Source organism: Carassius auratus, chromosome 14, assembly GCF_003368295.1.
Source record: "Carassius auratus strain Wakin chromosome 14, ASM336829v1, whole genome shotgun sequence".
NCBI classification, from domain to species: Eukaryota; Metazoa; Chordata; class Actinopteri; order Cypriniformes; family Cyprinidae; genus Carassius; species Carassius auratus.
The window spans coordinates 28,483,642-28,505,305 of NC_039256.1; positions in this window are offsets into that span (position 1 = coordinate 28,483,642).

A 21,664-nucleotide genomic window follows, 5' to 3' on the forward strand; every position below is an offset into this window, starting at 1 on the left:
GAGAAAGGATGAGGTGCTAAGACTCTGTGTGTGTTTTGGAGAGTGGATTTTTTTTTATTTTTTTTTTATGAAACTGACAGATATTGCTGTTTTTGCACAGAGGAAAATATACTGCTTTCACATCCAAGCCTGGTATATAATTTTTCAAATGATAACGTCACTCACTGAGATGACTGATTTTGTTTCAGTAGAACCAGACGGAATCCCACGACTTTTGCTTACTTTTGCTACGCCTACGCCAACACCTTGTCTTGAACGCGCCTGCTTGAGGGACCGGAAGCTGGAGATTACATTTTGTAAATCTTTAAAAATCTGTATTTTTCTTACACTTTCAATGCATCGTTTTGCTTCAGAAGGCCTTTATTAACAGGCCTTTATTGTGTGGAGTAGTTTTACGATGGATGGATGGATGCACTTTTTTCGGCTCCAAAAACAGAGGCTCCATTTACTGCCATTATACAGCTTAGAAGAGCCAGGACAATTTTTAATATAACTTAATGTCAGATATGCGTAAGATGCCATTAGAGAGGGGTAATGTGTTTTTTTTTTTTTTTTTTTTTTTTTTTTATGAAAGTTTTGTGATCATATTCTCACTCGTGTCATTACAAAAATACTTTCTTTTTCTGTGGAACACAAAAGGTGATATTTTAAGAAATGTACCCCCCCCCCCCCATACAATGGAAATCACTGTTGTTTGTTTCCCAACATTCTTTTTGTGTTCCATAAAAGTAAGAAAAGTATAAGTTTTGGGAGTATTTGGTAGAATATAACATAATGTTTATTTTTGGATATACTCTCTTTTTAACATGTCACAAAAAAGTAATTCCACAGAATTCCCACCAATTTCCCTCCAAGGTCAGCACAGCGAATGAATGCCAAATAATTAGCAAAAATGCCAACTCAATAGTACCACAGATAGGCTTCATTGTGCTCTGATCCTAATGCAACTCCACTCATTCATTAATTTCCTACAGTAATGATTGGGTATCACTAGGTATGTGGCCCCACTCACGCTAGTGTCAGAGCTGTGGGTATATCCCAAGGTTCTACTTTATTAAGACAACATGTCTACGTTATTTTTGTGCTACGTTATAATTGACAATAAAATGGATGCTTCTAAACAAAGAGATAATCACATGGAACAGTGAGATTGGCCAGCCCTTGCTTCTAAATATAAGAAAGAAATGAACATCTATTTCTGAGGGACCACCTGAAAGTTGTTCTATTTAAGCATGGCCTTGAGTCCTGACAATTTCATAACATGCAGTAAATAGTTGACTCTTTTTTTTTTTTTTTTTTTTGCTGCATTGGAACATTGAAATGTTTTTGTTTCTTTTAAAGTAAAGTACTCAAATCTGAAAATCAAATGTCAGCAGCTACTGAGGTCATAATTTATAAAAATGTTCTCATACTGTACTTTCATGTTGGTTGGGTGGGTCTTCTTCAATCCTCCCTGTCAGAAAAGTGTGATGTGAATGTGTCTTGGTTACTGAGTAAACAAAGTAACTGCTGTAAATTTCTCGGGTTATGTTTGCTAAACAGAGACTGGATGCTGAAAGGGGAAAGAATGTGTCCTAATGATGCCGCAACAGGTCTGGATAGGCTAAAACAACATACAATGTTTGTTGTCTAATCTGATGCCCTTAACATCATCTCTCATTCTTGCTCATTTAATTCTCTCATTACTCTTTTCTCTGTCATCTTACCACTCATCAGCATGTAGAAACTGCTTCTGGATCATAGTTAGTTGTCAGCACTTCACTACTGGTCCACCTTTAAATCATCCCTTGCTAATACTGTTGGATCAGTCTCAAACATCATATGGACCGGCCTCACGATGATATATGCAAGCATCCACTTCTGCCTTTCATTCCACCAGCATGTAGGTACCTACAGTATTCACTACCTAAGAATTTTCAAACATCACATAATGCTCTGTTTCCACCGGTCCCATTTGCAACTGTCTACCCAACTTCAACAGTTGGTTTATTTATGCAAGCTAAAGGAATGTTCTAGGGTCCATCACAAATTTGAATCACAATTAAAGTAAGGCTTTCACTATAGAACTATACAGGGTCAAGCAATCATAATGAAAATTATACACAGTTTCGTACATTAGCGTGCAAATGTTTGGGATTTATTTATTTATTCATCACAATGTTTTTGAAAGAAGTGTCTCACCAAGGCTGCATTTATTTAATGAAATCTACAGTAAAAACATGAATACTGTTAAATGTAATATCATTTGTAGTAATAGTAATATTAATAATAGTTACAGTAATGTAATTTAAATACATTTTCTATTTAAATATATTTTAAAATGTAATTTATTTGTGTGATAACAAAGCAAAATTTTCAGCAGCCATTACTCCAGTCTTCGGTGTCGCATAATCCTTCAAAAATCATTCAAAATAAATCTCATCAAAAACATATTTCATATCAATGATGAAAAGTTATGCTTATCAATTAAATTCCTCTATGTGAACAATTGTTTGACAAATAGAAAGTTCAAATGAACAACATTTATTTGAAATAGTTTTTTTTTTTTTTTTTTGTATAAAGTAAAAGTCTTCATTATCACATTTTATCATTTTAATGCATCCATGCTAAATGGATGCATTAAAAAATCCTACTGACCACTTTTGAATGGTAGTGTAGGTATTCATTTAATAAAATCACTTATGAATCTTGATTGTATAAAGTTATACCAAATTTGTCTTACCTTTAATGTCAGAACTATGTTATAACAGTAATATATAATAATGCTTATTATTATTAGTATTATTATTAATATTACTGTTATGATTATCAGTTAAAGATGATTATTAGATGATTAGCTACTAATCATTTAGTAATCATTATAAAAAGTAGACTGACATGTTGATATGTTCATGTTTGGGTGTGTTTCTTTTACAGAGGTTTGTCCTTTGTTGTTTTGTCCTTTAATTTTTTTTTTCCTCATAAGACAAAATATCTTCTGATTTAAGAACTCCTAATAGGAAAAAAGCCAGTTTTGTATGTAAATGGAAATAAACAGAGTAAGCCAGTACCTTTTAACATTCAGAAGACTCTTGTTATACATGCTCCGTTATGCCCTTTGAAATATGATCGACTGCATGCCTACTTATTCCCTAATATCTTGTGCCCTGGGTCTTACACACATAAGGAATGTAACTGAAAATTACTGGTTAATATTACACCCCATGCGACCTGTAATGCCAAAGAATTGCAACGTGTGTGCTGCGATTTTTAACAATACCTCATCCATGTACCATAATGTCTGTGATGGATGGGGCAAAACAGTGGGTTAAGAGGACACACAATATGGGAACGTTTGCCGCATTTATCCATCCTTACTCCGGAAAAGTTGTGGTGGTAATAACTGTGCTCATTTTGGGTAAAGTAGCAGAGAGCGAGTAAAGACAGACCTGGTTCCTATGGGAGTACAGGACCAGCTGTGAGCACAGGGTGTGAAGTGTAGGGTTTCCTCTGAACATGGAGACTGCCAGTCTGAGGGCTGTGCTTCACAGGTATGCCACAGACACTGAGGACGTTCATGTTTCAGCCCACACCAGACCACCTGGGATGCTTATCTCCCTGTGGAGTACCATATTTCACACACATATTGAGTTATACATATTAGGTGAACATGCACACAGTTTTTCTCTCACATACTGGCGTTAATACACAGGGCCACACATATCAAGTTCATATACACACTACTGACAGCCACACACACCTTGTCTCTGTGCAGAAATCTCACACACAATCACTCTTACACACACACAAACTAACTGACACACTCACCGGGTGTCCGTCAAACAGACAAGCCCATAATGAGTAGATGTGCTCTAGCCGGTGACCCACGTCTGCTGTGGCCAGGTTTGTGTGTGTTGGATGAATGCAGGGGGTGTCATCTGGCCGGCAGGCTGCTTGACCCCTCATGGCCTCTCTGCTATCTGCAGTCACAGATCAATGCCCCCAGCTCTCATTCTCCATGTTTCCTCACTGCTCTTAATGCCCTGCTTGCTACCATGGGCCAGTTTCCTGTGTTGGAAACATGTCACGCCACCAAAATTTCTTAGGGTTTGTTAAGGGAATTCAGTTGCATTCCAAATGTATTCATTCTACAAAGCTCTGTTGTTGTTTTTCCTTATCTTTGTCTTAAATTAAGACTATGGGAAAACTTTATCTATACTATATCTTTAAAATCTATACTATATCTGTAAAAGTTTAACTATATCTTTAAGATTTTATAGATAGTACTTAATTTTGTACATCTTTTTTTTCAAGCTGCAAGTAATAAACACAGACAATAAATAGAATGTTTAGCATTATATGGAGTTCTTCAGTTATCACTCTAAACGACTAAACAATTCTCAAGAAATTGCAAGTAAATTCCAATAAACAATTAAAAGGAAACAAGAAGTAACTTTGAATTAAACTTGAAATTTAGTAGAAATACTTAAATAGTATTTGCTTGTAAAACTGCAAAAAATGTAGAAAAAAAAAAAAAAAAATATATATATATATATATATATATATATATATATATATATATATATATATATATATATATATATATATATATATATATTGTGATATGGGCACTTACATTTTGTATAAAATAAATGTTTTTTTCTTTCAAAATTTGAAACTGTGGGGTACGTCCGCCTCTGCCCTGCTGACATGCAGAGGTGAGCGGGGCACATGACATACCCTGAAGCGAACAATTACTTTTGTCTTGTTGTCATACAGAGAGTTCATATTTCTTGCTCTCTCACCTCTTCTATGCACATTATCATCAAATAAGCCCTGCCACTGTGGTGTCATTACGGAAATGGATGATATGGTTGCTCACATCCTTGGCAAAGTTGTAAGTCTACAGCTTAAACTATAGATGGCTGAGGACAGAGCCCTGGGGGGCGCCGGTACTCAAGACGATGGTTTGGGAGGTCTGGTCATAGATCCTGAATGCCTGAGGTCTGTTAGTCAGGAAGTTTAGGATCTAGTTGCAGTGTGGTGCACAGTCCAAATGTCTTTGCTTCATCAGTTAATGTCAGTGGTAGCTTTGAATGCTAAATTGAAATCTGTGAACAGTATTATAACATAATTGTTTTGACTGTACAGATGGGAGAGGGCCAACTGTGTGATGTACAATGGTTTTGGCCATAAGCGAACTGGATAAGGAGTCCAGTGTGGGTGGGATGGAGGACTTGATGTGGGTCATGACCTGCTGCTTGAGGCACTTCACTATGACAGGGGTGAATGCAATGGGGCAACAGTCATTCAGGCATGTTGCCGACTTTTTTTCCACACCAATTTTAGTGGCAATATGGTAGATTTTTTGCATTTTACTTGTGTGTGTGTGTGTGTGTGTGTGTGTGTGTACATATATATATATATATATACATTTACCAATTTTAGTGTGTGTGTGTGTGTGTGTGTGTATATATATATATATATATATATATATATATATATATATATATATATATATATATATATATATATATATGTATGTATATATATATATATATATATATATATATATATATATATATATATTTACCAATTTTAGTGTGTGTGTGTGTGTGTGTGTGTGTGTATAGCTAGCATTCCTCTCTCCAAAAGTGAAAAGCATATTCAGAACATGAAGGCTCACACATTGCCCACAAATAGAGACTAAATATGCTTAAACAGAGCCAAACTTAAGTGTTTTAAAGTCCAAATATTCAAAATAATATTAGAATATAATTAGGATTATATAGGAAACAGAGATATTCAAGATAATTTCCTTAAGAATATTCAAAACCCTATTTCATGGCCAAAGTTATGTGCAATAATTAATTGCCCAAAAAAAAAAAATCTACTGGTGTTTATATAAACATTCTCATTCTCGTTATCTAATCTGAATAAATACTGAAAGTCTGGCCTAGCTCAGACAAACAGTTTCAGTACCTTTTTTTTTTTTATGTATGACGTTATTAACTAGAGAGCTGAATCACTCTGATTTGTTAAATAATAATAATATTAATAATAATTCAGTTTGGTTTTGTGAACCATATCAACTAAAAACTGCAGTCCCAATTAATTGTAAATGTATAAATAAGCAATTAATATATTCTTCCAAAATTTTCCTTTTGTGTTCCAAGGAATAAATCAATTCTCAAGGCTGAGTAAATAAAGACAGAAAATATTCCTTTAATAGGCATTTAAATCATGCCCCTTTGTAAAGAAAATATTGATCGATTCCATACTTAAGTAGTCTCCTTTCTTTTTGTTTCACTAGCCATAAATTTTAAAAGTCAAAGATACATTTATGGCATTCTTTGGACTTCTTATCATGCGTCTTAAGATTTTCTATGAAGTGGTATACTGCATGATATACTGTAATATTTAGCTCTCATCATGTCCATCACTCGCTATTATTCATTGGCAGCCAGCTGTCTTGAAGTCCACTGCAGTAGTATTAGGAATGCCTCATAAATTATGACTGCTTCATAAATTCAGGGTAAAAAAATAATTGTGGTGACTTTTGTTTTCCTCAGCCTCCCTCAATTCATTCTTACTACACACCGTGGCTCAATTGTACTCTATGAGTCACGGACCAAGCCACAAATAGTGTTGCTCTTGAGTAGCATCCAACAGGAAAAACCAGTAGATTTAAATCAGCGCAGCCAGTCAACAATCAAACACAACTGTTTTGAATGAGCAAACATTTTTTTAACAAACAAAAAGTTTTGTTGTCTTTTGTGGAAGTACAGACGTTTCTCTTGCTGATAGCTGAGAAGCGGATCCAGCGAGAGCTTGATGGGGCGACGTGGAATTAAAACGTTTTTTTAGGAGTCGTGGCAGTAGAGGTGGTGCAATAATAACCACATGTGAATAATACCACCCACTCTAAAGTGATACTAAACTGTAGTGGAAATGCAAACCGTGCCAAGCCGAGCCGAGCCGTACTGTACTGAGCCGTGCTGAACCGAGATGTACCACGCAGTGGAAAAGTGCCATATGTTGCAAGGTGGAATCTCCTTGGATCTGACTTGTTTGTTCAGCACATCCTACAGATGCTAGAATGGATTGAGATTTGGGGATTTTTGAGGCCAAGAAAAACACCTCAAACTCATTGTTGTGCTCTTCAAGCCATTCCTGAACCATTTTTTGATTCGTGGTAGGACACATTATCCTGCTAAAAGAAGCCACAGCTTCCAGGGAATACCGTTTCCATGCAGAATATTGCCCAAAGCATCATACTACATTTGCAGGCTTGCCTTCTTGCCATAGTGCATCCTGATGCCATGTCTTCCACATATATATATATATATATATATATATATATATATATATATATATATATATATATATATATATATATATATATGTATATATATATATATATATATATATGTATATATATATATATATATATATATATATATATATATATATATATATATATATATTGATATTGGTATTGATATTATTGACAAAATCAAAATGCCATTGACAGTTATTAACCATACATGTCTGGCTCTGGATTCGATCCATAAACATACTGTTGTTTCAAAGTTCTCATAGCATGAAACCAGAGATTGCCTTTCTTGTATTCACTTCCCATGCCTCAACTGAACACAAAACAGTGAAACAAATGCCTATGTATTGTGTGGATCACTGACAAAAATTAACCACATATACAGCTATTAAGTGTAAATGATGATATAACGTCTCTTTCTTTAAAAATGATCCTATAATTTCAGCATTAAAAATCAATCCTAGGTCACGTTTTTTGTGTGGGACCTCTTGGCTAAAGTGAACTTACGTGTTGTTTAAAAAGGCACTAAAAACAGATGCATGAAAAAAAAAAAAAATAGCATCTTTGTTTTAGAGTTGGCAATCCTCATAAAGATGGATGTCCAGATGACTAAAGTACTGGAGAAAGTATGTTAGAGAGCCACATGCTGGGTCAACCCTTTGGGTCAGTGGCAGCAGATAATTGGAGCTGGATATTAACTGATAGCCCGGCCGAAATGATCTGTGCTAATGTCTGAGAGTAAAAGAGGATGAAAAGAATAAGAGAGCAGCATGAAAGTGAGTAAAAGTGAGGGGAAAAGAGGGAGGGATGTAAGAGAGAGAGCAAGCCATGGAGAGCTTCCTTATGTTTTGTGTCATCTGTGTTGCAAATTAGGAGCGGAAAAAGGCTAAGCGAGTGGAACAGATGGACCACACTGGTGGGGGCTAATACGGACGGTCCTTGGGTCAGATATTTACTCCTAATTAGCCCAAGGAATGTGACGCATAAGAGTGGAACAGATACGTTCCATAATGACTGGAATTTCCTTCCTCTGTGGCATGCAGTGCTTTAACCTGATTAGGTATGGCACTTATCTGAGAGATCAAAGAGCTCCAGGAACTGGTGACGTAGTGGCAGGGTGGTGGCCTTTTGAACGCTATGTCCTGTTCTTTACAGTATTTGACACATTTCATTCAAGCTCTTTTAAAAGTACACAATGGGAATTAACAATACAATCTACATTTTACATAAGTAATTAACAAGGATAGTCAATAAGTTTGATAAATAAATGTAATAATCCATAATATTAGAATGTAATAATCTAAAAATATCTACATTTCATCCCTGCAAGTCAAGTCAATCTTTTTTTCTTTCTTTTCTTTTTTTTTAGACAAGACAGATTTGCTTAAGAATTATGTACTGTAAGATAATAAGTCTTGTTTTTAAATATATTTATTTAGAATTTTCTAAAGAGAACAGAATAAAAGGAGATTAAAATAATCAATTAAAAAACCTACAGTACATGCATACAGCCAATGAAATAAGAAAAAATTAATTACCTCATTAAATTTGATTCGATTCATATAATTAATAAAAATAATAAATGAACACATGTATAAGAATACGAAAATAAGCCTGATTTAAGTATTGTTTATTTATTTATGTGCAGTGAATAATGTTGTGTACTCAGTTCAGCAAGAAGGCAAAAGCCCTGCTTTAGGTTTGAGGCCTTGATTTATGTGCTCGTTCTGGGTGGTTTGTTAGACTTTGAGGGATAAACAAGAAATGAACAAAACAACTACCATAGCTCCTTAGCCACTTACTAATTAAAGTTGAGCCCTGCATTGGGAAAGGGTGAATTGGTCATTAGGAAGTTTAATCATAACACACAAAGTCCATGCACCACACACATACGGCATAACAACCAGCTCTGCTTCCAGTCAAGACAAGCAGAGCCACAAACAATTGTCTTTGAGAACTAATACATTTTCCAGAGCACATATACTTTTAATCAAGGAGAATCAGACATTGCTGTCTAAAGTGGACTTGAAAACCTACAAGACAAGAGCAAGACTTAATCAAAAGTGAGTGGACTAAGTACACAAACCAAATCATGGAGACGTGGGGGATTCTTCTTCATAAAAATATTCACATGGCCTGGGTTAACTTGAGGTAAACAATCTTTGAAAGCGTGATTGAGCACCAAAGCTGACTTGAAAAACTGCAGGTCGGGAGCCGGACATAAACCAACCAGCAGTGATTGGACTGAGGACACAAACAATATCAATAGCTCATCAGCACACATTTGATAGTACACAGGCAGTCAAAATGTGTAACACATTTGATTTCATGGCTATTATTAGCATGGCCATGGCACATTTGAAGTTCAGTTGTTTTTGACTTATCGAGCTGTCTCCTTTCCTTGGCCACACATATTTCAGACTTGAAATGATGTCAGGTTCCAGCATTAGTGCCATATGCAGCGAGCTATCTTTGAGTCCAAGACCCACCTCACATTGAGAAATATGTGCAACATCTGCGTACCTCCTGTGGACCTCGGTCTGTGCGTGTCTTCAGCAGGTGGACTCCCATTGAGACCAAAGAACTGCTTTGCACTTCCATCCCTAATGAATGAACTTACCGTCAGTGTTCAGCGGGTACTACCAGCTGCAAAGTACACATACTGAGTTTAGGTTAACCCTTTGAATCACATCTATTAATCATCCTCACTGATCCTATGTCAGCCATTGTTATAAAAGTAGCCATTTTTAAGAGGCTCTGTATACAAGTATTATCATTCTACAGTAAATTAAATGACCAAAAGTGACTCCATCATTATACCCACTTAAGTTAGATGTGTCAGTTCTACTCAAGTTCATTCAGGTGTTGTAATAACCTCACATTAACTATAAATATGTTCCAAGTCTGACAACTAAAAAGTATTCAAATACTTGGTTTAATAAAAAAATAAATTTAAAAAAAATCTTTAAAATAATAGTGCACAAATGAATCTCACACCATAGCACCAGAAATGTAACATAAAATACACTAAAAAATTGGATAATATTCTTGATTGCATGTCTAATATCTGACAGACTGCCCTTTTGAGGCTCTTTTATAGACCTCAAACATTAAGAGAGAGATTTCTCAGCCTCTTGAAGACATTGTACCTACAGAAGAGCACCACAGACAGATATCTTCCAGAACTGTTATTTACTAACAGATTTTGCAGACACATAAGCAATGCAAATATGTAAGTAACTGGGTTCAATGAGTGGTAAGCTGATGATAAAAGTCCTTTCTTTCCACAGGTGCAGGTAACAAGAATGGGATGAATGTTGGCTGAAGAGAACTGAAGACTGGACATAAACAGGTTAATAGCACAGGTTTTTGGGGTGAATAGTCCAGTAGGGACCAACAAGACCTGACAACTGAGGAGTGACTGGTGAGTGCTTTTATAGGAGTCCTTTGATGAGCTGGTGCAGGTGATCAGTATTCAGGTGTATGGCTGGGTATCGATTCAGATGTTCCAGATCGATTCGATTTCGATTCACAAGCTCTCAAATCGATTCGATTTCAATTCTCGGTTTGATTTTCTATACTCTATTCTCGATTCAATTCAATGAATATAGATTTCATACAAATACTATATTTATAAAAAAGAACAGTGAAAATACATTTACAAATGGGTAATTAATAAAAATTAATTAGAAAATTAGAAAAAGAGCCGGTATATTTAACTCTTTCATTTTAGATACACTTTGGTACATTAAAACAGAACCCATCTCAAATATTCAAATGCATTCAATTATGATAAATAAATACAATAAAATTTGATTAGAGATGAAAAATGTACGCTGAAAAAAGTCAGATCAGTCGCATTCCTTAAAAAAACAGGTTATTTCATTTTTAAGATAAAACAATCTTACAAAAAAAAATCCATTCGTGGCCTTTGCGAATCGATTTTGAATTGACCACATTTTAAAAACCGATTAATCAAAAAATCGATTACCCAAGCCTATTCGATTGTTAAGTCTGACGTCACATAGCAGCGCTTCCGTGTCCAAACGCAGTTACCACGAGAAAACAACAAAAGGTGCTAATATAAACTTTCAATGTTATAGAATACTAGCAAAAAAGTTATAATCTTAACATTTAACTCCATACCGAAGTCCCAGATAGCCAGACAATAAAAATATACAAAATATATTATTTGTGTTTGGTACGCTGTGAGCACAGAGACTGTAGTGTATATCGTAAGTTTGAAAGTTTTTAGCTTAAATTATTCATATGAATAAACAGTGCTGATAAACGGCTCCTGAGGTCATATTCTCAAGTGAAGCGAGTTGATGTCACGCTGCCAGTCTCTGTTTCCTGGGTGTCCCCTAGTGAGCTCACTTCTCCTTAGGCACTTCACCTTAGGCACTTTAATTCCGCTAGTCTGGTCATGTCGTCACAGTAATTGCACTCCAATTAAATCGCACAGGTGTTGACTATCCTTAGTCATTAGTCTCCCTATATAGAGCTGTCTTTCTCTGTCGTCCTGATGGAGTCCTTACCCTATGTGTCTCATGCTCTCGTTCCCCGAGACTTCCTCTACCTTCTCGTTCTTCCGAGTTCCCCGTTTCATCCGGTTCCCTTTTTGTTTGGTTTGTCTCTCAAGACAGTTTTATTTTGTACTTAACCTGTTTGTGCAATAAACCTTACCTGCTATTGGATCTTACCCTTTCCTTGTGTTTTTCCCTTAACCCAACCTTGACAGAAGGACTCCATCATGCCTAGATCCAGCGGTGTGAGATTTCGAATCGGTTCCCCAGCCACCATGGAGGAACGGAGGGGGAGATTCCGGAACTTAACCACCCTTCATCAAAAGGGAAGTGAGGTGGGTGGCCTGGCGCAATTGTTTTGGACTTTGGCAGTCGGGTTAGGTTACAATGATGCAGCACTAAAAGATTTGTTTAATAATTGCCTGGATGATCCTCTACCTCAATGGGAGATGAAGGGGTTAGAGATCCTGGACTTTTGGGGGTTTACCAAATACCTGCACCATCGTGCTCAGTGGGATGCAACAACCACACCAGAGTTTCCAGACAAGACTGCCACCTGCCCAGCGCCACAGCACAAGATGGCCGCCAGCCCAGCGCCACAGCACAAGATGGCCGCCAGCCCAGCGCCACAGCAGAAGATGGCCACCAGCCTAGCACCACAGCACAGGATGGTCGCCAGCCCAGAGCCACAGCTTAAGATGGACGACTCAACGCCTGAGTCTCCAGACAAGGTGCCGCCGACTCGCCATCGTGGAGGACGGAGGAGGAGGAGACAGGCGTCTACCGTCCCTCAAGGCCTGGAGAAAGTCCCAGAGGCCGAGGCTGTTCCCGAGGCGGAGCCCGATGCAGTTCCCGAGGCGGAGCCCGATGCAGTTCCCGAGGCGGAGCCCGATGCAGTTCCCGAGGCGGAGCCCGATGCAGTTCCCGAGGCGGAGCCCGATGCAGTTCCCGAGGCGGAGCCCGATGCAGTTCCCGAGGCGGAGCCCGATGCTGTTCCCGAGGCGGTGCCCGATGCAGTTCCCGAGGCGGTGCCCGATGCAGTTCCCGAGGCGGAGCTCGATGCAGTTCCCGAGGCGGAGCTCGATGCAGTTCCCGAGGCGGAGCCCGATGCTGTTCCCGAGGCGGAGCCCGATGCTGTTCCCGAGGCGGAGCCCGATGCTGTTCCCGAGGCGGAGCCCGATGCTGTTCCCGAGGCGGTGCCCGATGCTGTTCCCGAGGCGGTGCCCGATGCAGTTCCCGAGGCGGTGCCCGATGCAGTTCCCGAGGCGGTGCCCGATGCAGTTCCCGAGGCGGTGCCCGATGCAGTTCCCGAGGCCGATGCAGTTCCCGAGGCCGATGCAGTTCCCGAGGCCGATGCAGTTCCCGAGGCCGATGCAGTTCCCGAGGCGGAGCTCGATGCAGTTCCCGAGGCGGAGCTCGATGCAGTTCCCGAGGCGGATGCAGTTCCCGAGGCGGATGCAGTTCCCGAGGCGGATGCAGTTCCCGAGGCGGTGCCCGATGCGGTTCCCGAGGCGGTGCCCGATGCGGTTCCCGAGGCCGATGCAGTTCCCGAGGCGGTGCCCGATGCGGTTCCTGAGGCCGAGGTCGTTCCCGAGGCGGTGCCCGATGCAGTTCCCGAGGCGGTGCCCGAGGTCAAGGCAGTGCCCGAGGCCGATGCAGTGCCCGAGGCCGATGCAGTGCCCGAGGCCGATGCAGTTCCCGAGGCCGATGCAGTTCCCGAGGCGGTGCCCGATGCAGTTCCGAAGGCGGTGCCCGATGCAGTTCCCGAGGCCGAGGTCGTTCCCGAGGCGGTGCCCGATGCAGTTCCCGAGGCGGTGCCCGAGGTCGAGGCAGTGCCCGAGGCGGTTCCAGAGGCCAAGTCCGATGCGGTGCCAGAGACCACTTCTGAGGCCGTTACCAAGGCGGTGCTTGACGCCATTCCCGATGCAGTGTCCGAGTTCGCTCCCGATGCCTTGACCGAGGCAGTCACCGATGACCCTCCAGAGCCAGTCACCGGTTACCCTCCAGAGACCAGTCTAGTCACTGGGTGGCCGGCTGCTCCATCCTGGGGGACTCCGACATTGACCACAAGGACGTGGTGGTCGTCCGCTCCGCCCTGGGGGTCTCTGGCGGTGACCATGAGGACGTGGTGGTCATCCGCTCCGTCTCGGGAGACTCCGGTCGCAACCACGTGGTGGTCATCCGCTCCGCCCTGGGGGACTCTGGCGGTGACCAAGAGGACGTGGTGGTCATCCGCACCGCCCTGGGGGACTTCGGCCGTGACCACGTGGAGGTGGTGGCCCTCCACTCCGCCCTGGGGGGGCTTCTGCTTTGACCACATGGGTGTGATGGCCCTCTGTTCCGCCCGGGTGGGCATCACCTAATGTCCTCCATTTACCTATGTTTTTGTTTTCATTTGTTTTTTTTTTTTTTTTTTTTTTTTTTTTTTCTATTTTTCTCCGTTGGACCTGGCCCTCCGTCCCTCCCCTCTTTCCTTCCGCCGGTCCACCACCCTCCTGGACTCCTTGTTTTGTGTTACACCTTCCTGTCTCTGCCTTTGCTTCCCATCTGGTTGTTCCGTCTCTGTTTTTTCCTGGTTCCTTATCTCTGTCCATTCCATCTGGTTCTCCTGTCCCTGTTTTCTGACACCTCCCTCCTACCTCTTTTTCTGTTGGGTTTTCCGGGGTTTCAGGTGGAGCATCTGGTAGCTGCTCCGTAGGGGAGGGGGTAATGTCACGCTGCCAGTCTCTGTTTCCTGGGTGTCCCCTAGTGAGCTCACTTCTCCTTAGGCACTTCACCTTAGGCACTTTAATTCCGCTAGTCTGGTCATGTCGTCACAGTAATTGCACTCCAATTAAATCGCACAGGTGTTGACTATCCTTAGTCATTAGTCTCCCTATATAGAGCTGTCTTTCTCTGTCGTCCTGATGGAGTCCTTACCCTATGTGTCTCATGCTCTCGTTCCCCGAGACTTCCTCTACCTTCTCGTTCTTCCGAGTTCCCCGTTTCATCCGGTTCCCTTTTTGTTTGGTTTGTCTCTCAAGACAGTTTTATTTTGTACTTAACCTGTTTGTGCAATAAACCTTACCTGCTATTGGATCTTACCCTTTCCTTGTGTTTTTCCCTTAACCCAACCGTGACAGTTGAGGCCTGGACCTGGAAACAGCACTTCTTATGTCATCACTTGACATCACAACAACCTTACATCATCACAACAACCGAATTCAGGTGATTGAGAACATGTGAGTGGAGCTGATGGGTCTGGTGCAGAAGATGTGACTGACAATGGCTGCATTTACACTTGCCTTTAACATGTGACCTGTATCCGGATGTTGTCCACATACACACTGAAAAGTCGCAATGTTATCCGAACAACATTTCCTGGTCCAGGAACCCTGCTCCCCTCTTTCCCGAAATATCAGAAGACTTATATAAATATTGCAAGTTAAAGTGAGATCCTATTGGTTATCCAGATAGAAAAATCACTTGATGTTGCCAAGTGTAAATGCAGCCTCTATGACAATTATATCACATGCAACCAAATAATCTTTTTAGAATCAGACTGATGTTTGATGACTCAATCTGACTGACACTGTAAACACCTCAGTCAATCCAACTGTGGTCAAAATTGATCATATTTAAGCCTGATTGATCGGACTGGATTCTTTTGAATTGATTTAAACCATGAAGTAGATTTGAAATGTTTAATCCATCAAGTATATTTGAGTTGAAAATGATCCAAACATGCACTTTTAAAAGATTGAAAAGATGAGGCCATTCGGGTTTCTAATGGAGCATTCTGGAAAACCTCTTGAAAAAATGCCAGCAAAAACAGGAACTGTCTGTGGAAAACGGGAACTTCTTTGTCACAAAAACAGGACTCTACATTTGCTATATGTTGAAGAATCTAGAAGGTCCTGTGGTTTAACATAGACTTGCACAGCAAAGACCAATTTCAATACAATAGTCCTGGTTAAATCTTAGTAAAATACTCTTATATATGATATTAGAGTGTATATCCAGAATGTATAGGGGAAGAAAAGCATAAAAACAATACAAAAAATAAAAAAATACAATTAATTAAATAATCATCTCTTTTCTTCAGACTTCTAGATCCATTTATGCTTTGCTTGATATTTTGGTCTTTTCTTTGGCCTCTCTGGAGATTGTTTTCTAATGTGGCTTTTATGGGTGTTTTTTTGGAAGCGTTAATTGTAAACAGGATGTGTTTTGTGTGGCCTTTATGGAAAAGTGTTTCATATTCCTGCTTGGACATTCTTCAAAAAAAAAAAAAAAAAAAAAACCTCTTGTAATTTACAAATTACTTATGCTGTAGAGCTGAACAAACCACATGTGACTATTATGTAAATGGTCACTCTGGGTTTGTCTGTTAAAGATGTGCTGCAAGAGCACTCAGTAGATTCAGCAACAGCTAATGCAGTCCTCAACCACAATGCATGATTAGCAAGGAAAACAGCAGTTCTTGACCTCTTGGCATTAGAAGTCTTGTAAGTTCAAACCTCAGATATTACCAAGCTGAGCTAATCTTAAGTGGCTATACAGACGCAAACTGGAGCTCCAAAAACAGGAATGCCTTTGGAAGCTAGACTGAACAAAAACCATAAAAATATCTGAACAAACTTTTTAATTTCTTCATTAATTGTTCAGTATAGCACTATATAAATGTCTTAGAAAAATTCATTTTGCCAGTAATTTTAATACACCAGTGAAGGTTTTTGTGTGCACAAGGAGTGCTACAGCAAACGATATGGCTATGGTTACCATTATTATCTGCTTGGGATTGCATGGAGAGACATAAATAATAATAATTAATAATAAAACAATAATAATAATTGTGGCACACTAAATGCTTAAGAACTGTTGCAACATCTAAATCAAAATCAAATGTCCTCTGCAAAGTTTTAAGTACTTTTCAGTAAGTGTTGTAAAGAGAGAATGTTCTCAAAAATAATGTCATAAATGCATTTATTTCAGTTGTCAATTACCTTCTATTGACTAAATCAAATCAAAATTTATTATGAACAACCTACTAAAACATCTTTTGTCTTGGATACACTTGTGCACAATGTTTGTGAGGTAGCATTGCAGGCATATTTCTCTAGGTAGATTTTGCCAAATAATTTAATTTAAAAAAAAAAGTATGCACACAGAATGCAAATTGATTTAATTTTCATTTATGAACCTCTAATAAAAAGCAGTGGATGTTTCCCATTTCCACTAGGCAGGGTATAATTAATATAAAGGAATCACAACTGGTTTGACATGGGGGGGGGGGCCTTAGGGGAAATGGGTGGAGCATATAATCACCAGCATTAATCTACTGCAACCATTTTTTCTTCCTAAAACATGAAACCAGCATGTAATGTGTCATACTCACAGAGCTCATTGTCTGCAAAGCACTGTATTTGAACTATTGTTTAAAAACATCTGATATACACCTCAAGAAAAATACAGATGAAATAGCAGATGGGCAAATGATCTGAAAATGACAGATCATTTTTCATAGAGGTCCTTCTGAGAGGCGATAAGCTATTAGATGCTTGAACATCTATGAAATAAGACACTTTCTCCAGCGGGGTGAAAACGGTAATTTACAGTATTATACGATTACAGTTTGAACACTTTCATTATGTAAAAATAAATAAATAAATGCAAATAAAAACTTTGTGAGTCAAACCATGTGGTTTCAGTATTTACATTCAAAGAGGTTTTCACTGAAAGTCTCAGAGCCTAAAACATTGATTGAAGTTGAAACGGGCATAAAGTTGATTATTGTACATTCTTTGGGCATTTTGCCTATTTTTCTCTCTCAAAGAATGTTTACTTCAGTGTTTCCAGTTTATAACTTCCACAACATCATTTCTCTAGCAGCTTTTAATATGTATGAATTTACAAGAATGTTGAAAACATATGTAGGAATCTGCCCCCTGAACAACAAAAACCACATAAAATCACATCTTTCACATCCTTGTAAAAATGAATTAAACAGTATGCACATATACATGTATGCCAAATTTTAGGGGGGAAAAATTTCAGGAAAACAGGTTGCTAGTTTGGTGTAAAACAAAATAGTATTTCCCCCTTAGTATATGTGCCTCCACAGATGTTTCATTCAGCCTTTGACCACTCTAAAAGTGCTTCAGCCACTGCATTCCCTCCCATTGTACTGTGAAGGAGAGAGCGAGTGAGGGAATGACAGGGACAGGCTGTTTACCACCACCCCTTCCTCTCTCCAAGGCAAAGAGGTGGGGGTTGGGGGACATTGGGGCGGCAGCACAATTGCGAAGGGTCCAGCTTGGAGCTCCGGGCGGCACAGAGTGTCATAGAATGGAGCTGCGCGTCTGGGCCTCCCGAATCTTGAATCCGCTGGGTGGGTGGTCTCCTCTCTCCACACCCATTCTCTCTCTCTCTCTCTAATTCACTCACCCGCTCTCTAGTTTCTCTGCTATCCCAACACCTCCAAGAGAAACGATTAGCTCATCCACTCTGGCCAGCACTTGAGCTCTGATGTGGCAGTCAGTGGCACAGACTGGATTCATTCAGAATGAGATTAGAGAGCCTCATGGGCGAGCTGCATGGCCAGGCCCACAGAGGGAGCTGCTGCCTCTGCTGCTGTGCAGTTCTGCTGGTGGGCTATCTGGACTCGCACTACTAACTGGGTGGCAGTTAGCACTAATCCTGTCACTGATTACCTCTGGCATGAGGAAATAAACAATAATAATGAATATACAACCTCCTTCCATCAACACACACAAACATTTTCAAACATTTACAGACCTTTACTTCTTTTTCCTCATCCCTGCACGTCAAGATTACACACACACATTTCATTTGGTCAACAGTAATGTAGAAAACATTTATTATATAATGAGTATAAACTCTTTTATTAAGGTTCTTGAACCAAATCTGACACTTGTTGCATACTAGAGCGATTAAGTGATTTTTTTTTCTTCATTACAGCACTTCCCAAAATAGCACTGCTTTTTTAAAACTCTATACACAACATACAAAACCATTCAAAAGGTTAGAGTCAGTACAATTTTTTAAATATTATTTAAATGTTTCTGAAAAAAACAGTCTGCATTTATTTGATCCAAAACAATGTATTTAATGTCACTTTTGATAAACTGAATGTGTATTTAAGAAATGAATACATACTTTTGAGACTCTAGTCTACATTCATTCTAGTGAAACAATAAACTTTTGGTCAAAAACCACATAATTTCTAATTAAGATCATTTTCTGCAAAAAAATGTATTATATTAAAAGACATTATTTAATATGCAATATATATATATATATATATATATATATATATATATATATATATATATATATATATATATATATATATATATATATATACAGTACAGACCAAAAGTTTGGACACACCTTCTCATTCAAAGAGTTTTCTTAAGAAGGAGAGTGATGGGGTGCTGCGCCAGATGACCTGTCCTCCACAGTCACCGGACCTGAACCCAATCGAGATGGTTTAGGGGTGAGCTGGACCGCAGACAGAAGGCAAAAGGACCAACAAGTGCTAAGCATCTCTCGGGGAACTCCTTCAAGACTGTTGGAAGACCATTTCAGGTGACTACCTCTTGAAGCTCATCAAGAGAATGCCAAGAGTGTGCAAAGCAGTAATCAAAGCAAAAGGTGGCTACTTTGAAGAACCTACAATATGACATATTTTCAGTTGTTTCACACATTTTTGTTATGTATATATTTCCACATGTCTTAGTTTTGATGCCTTCAGTGTGAATCTACAATTTTCATAGTCATGAAAATAAAGAAAACTCTTTGAATGAGAAGGTGTGACCAAACTTTTGGTCTGTACTGTGTATATATATACACACACACACGTATACAGTATATATATGAATGAACTGTGTCACTAATGGGAATTCTAATAAACTTGTCTTGCTTTCTCATGCCTACAGTGACACCTTGTGTCTGCGTGTGGTTTTACATGGTGGATTTATTATCAGGTGTCTTTAAGTAAAATAACCAGAAACTGAACCTGAATCTAGTATCCTGCTGCCCTAAGAGATAAAGTCTTTCAGTGATATTTTTAAAGGTCATTGTTCCTCATTTCATTATTTTGTTTGGCATTTTGTGAAACTGCTACATATTTAAAAATATTCCCAAGTAAACGTTGTTAAATGTAAGTGATGTTACCCTGTATACACTCTCATAAATAAAGCTTGATGAGAGTGGTGTCACGAGGCGGTGAGGGAGCTCCGTGGAAAAACAGGCTCTGGGTCCACATACAGTTGAAACGTTTTATTAAGTAATAAACAGAAAGGCAGACAAAACGAAACAAAAACAGGTCAAAATGGATCTCCAAAACAGGATCATAAATGGGATACAACACGGCAACAAACATGCTTGCATCAACTTACATTCAACAAACAACAATTACACCTGTCACTTATTACACCCTCAGCTGTTCCTGATTGTATTTATGCACCACACTCCCACCACTCTGCCTGGCTGCACTGTAATTTTAATTAGAAGCTTTGAATTTGGATTTGTACCCATTTTCTGTCATTCAGTTTATAACCTGTTTTGTTTCTTTTGTCTGCATTTCAGTTTATTTGATTATTAAGAAGTTTCTCTTGCCTTTGGATCCAGACCTTGTTTTTCTATAGTGCTCCTTTACCGCACTGTGACAGAATTCAGCCTGCAAACATGGGTCCAGCAAACATTCTTCAACATCCATCAGGGAGACCAGAGTAATGAGAAGTACACCAGGGACTTTTTGGAGTGGCTTATGGGTTCGGCGATGGAGAAGACCTGCCTCATGGTCATCTTCTGGGGAGGCCTGGCTTAGGCCTTCAATTCCTTGATGCCATTCTGGGACCTCGAGGAGTTGCTGGAGGACTACATTAACCTGGCTCTGCATTTGAGCACTCCTGCATTTGAGTTCTCCTGAAGTGACAATCCAATGGTCATCAGAGGCCTGGTCTGCCACACACAAAGCCCTTGAGATGCACTGTGACAAGTGGAAAACACCGGGGGAGAATTCAAAGACTATTCTTCCATACAGAATCTCCCCTGATCCTTTAAATTCACAGATCCATGTTGGTGCTTCTTTTCTTCAATTCACCCCCACTCATTTTCTACAGGGTTCAATGTCAGGGACTAGGATGGCCATGGGGGAACCTTCATTTTGCACTCAGTGACCCATTTTTGTGTTGATTTTCATTGTTGTTTTTGATCGCTGTCCTGTTGGAAGATCCAACCATGGTCCATCATGCGATTTCATTTATCTGTTGGTATTTGATAGAATCCATGATGCCATGTATCTGAACAACATGTCCAGGACCTCTGGCAGAAAAACAGGCCCACAACATTAAAGGGGAAATTTGTATCCTTGTGTACAAGAGATAAAAAGCTAAAAGTTTTATCTGACATAGAAACCAGCTCCATTAGATGCTCCAGTAGTGTCTGGCAAATGAATATTCTGGAGTTTGGTTTTGAAGGTGAGCAGAGTAGGTGCTGTCAGACATTATATTTCAAGGCTTTCTGATCCTTAGACTTAATTTCTGCAGTTTTCCCGCTGTGATCCTTGGAGAGTAAACTTAAACTGTCCTCCTCAGTGTGCATTAGGATGATATAGGCACTTGTCCTCTTCCAGGTAGATTCATAACACCACGAGTTTGGTATTTAGGTTACCTCATATTTATACTCGTGTGAAAAAGGAAGTCATGATTGGACAACTTCATGTTTGTAGTCACGCTGGTGTGCTAAAAATCTAAATATGAATGGGAACATACTTTATGGAGATTTTCTTCATAAGAATTTCTAGGGCTGCCAATAA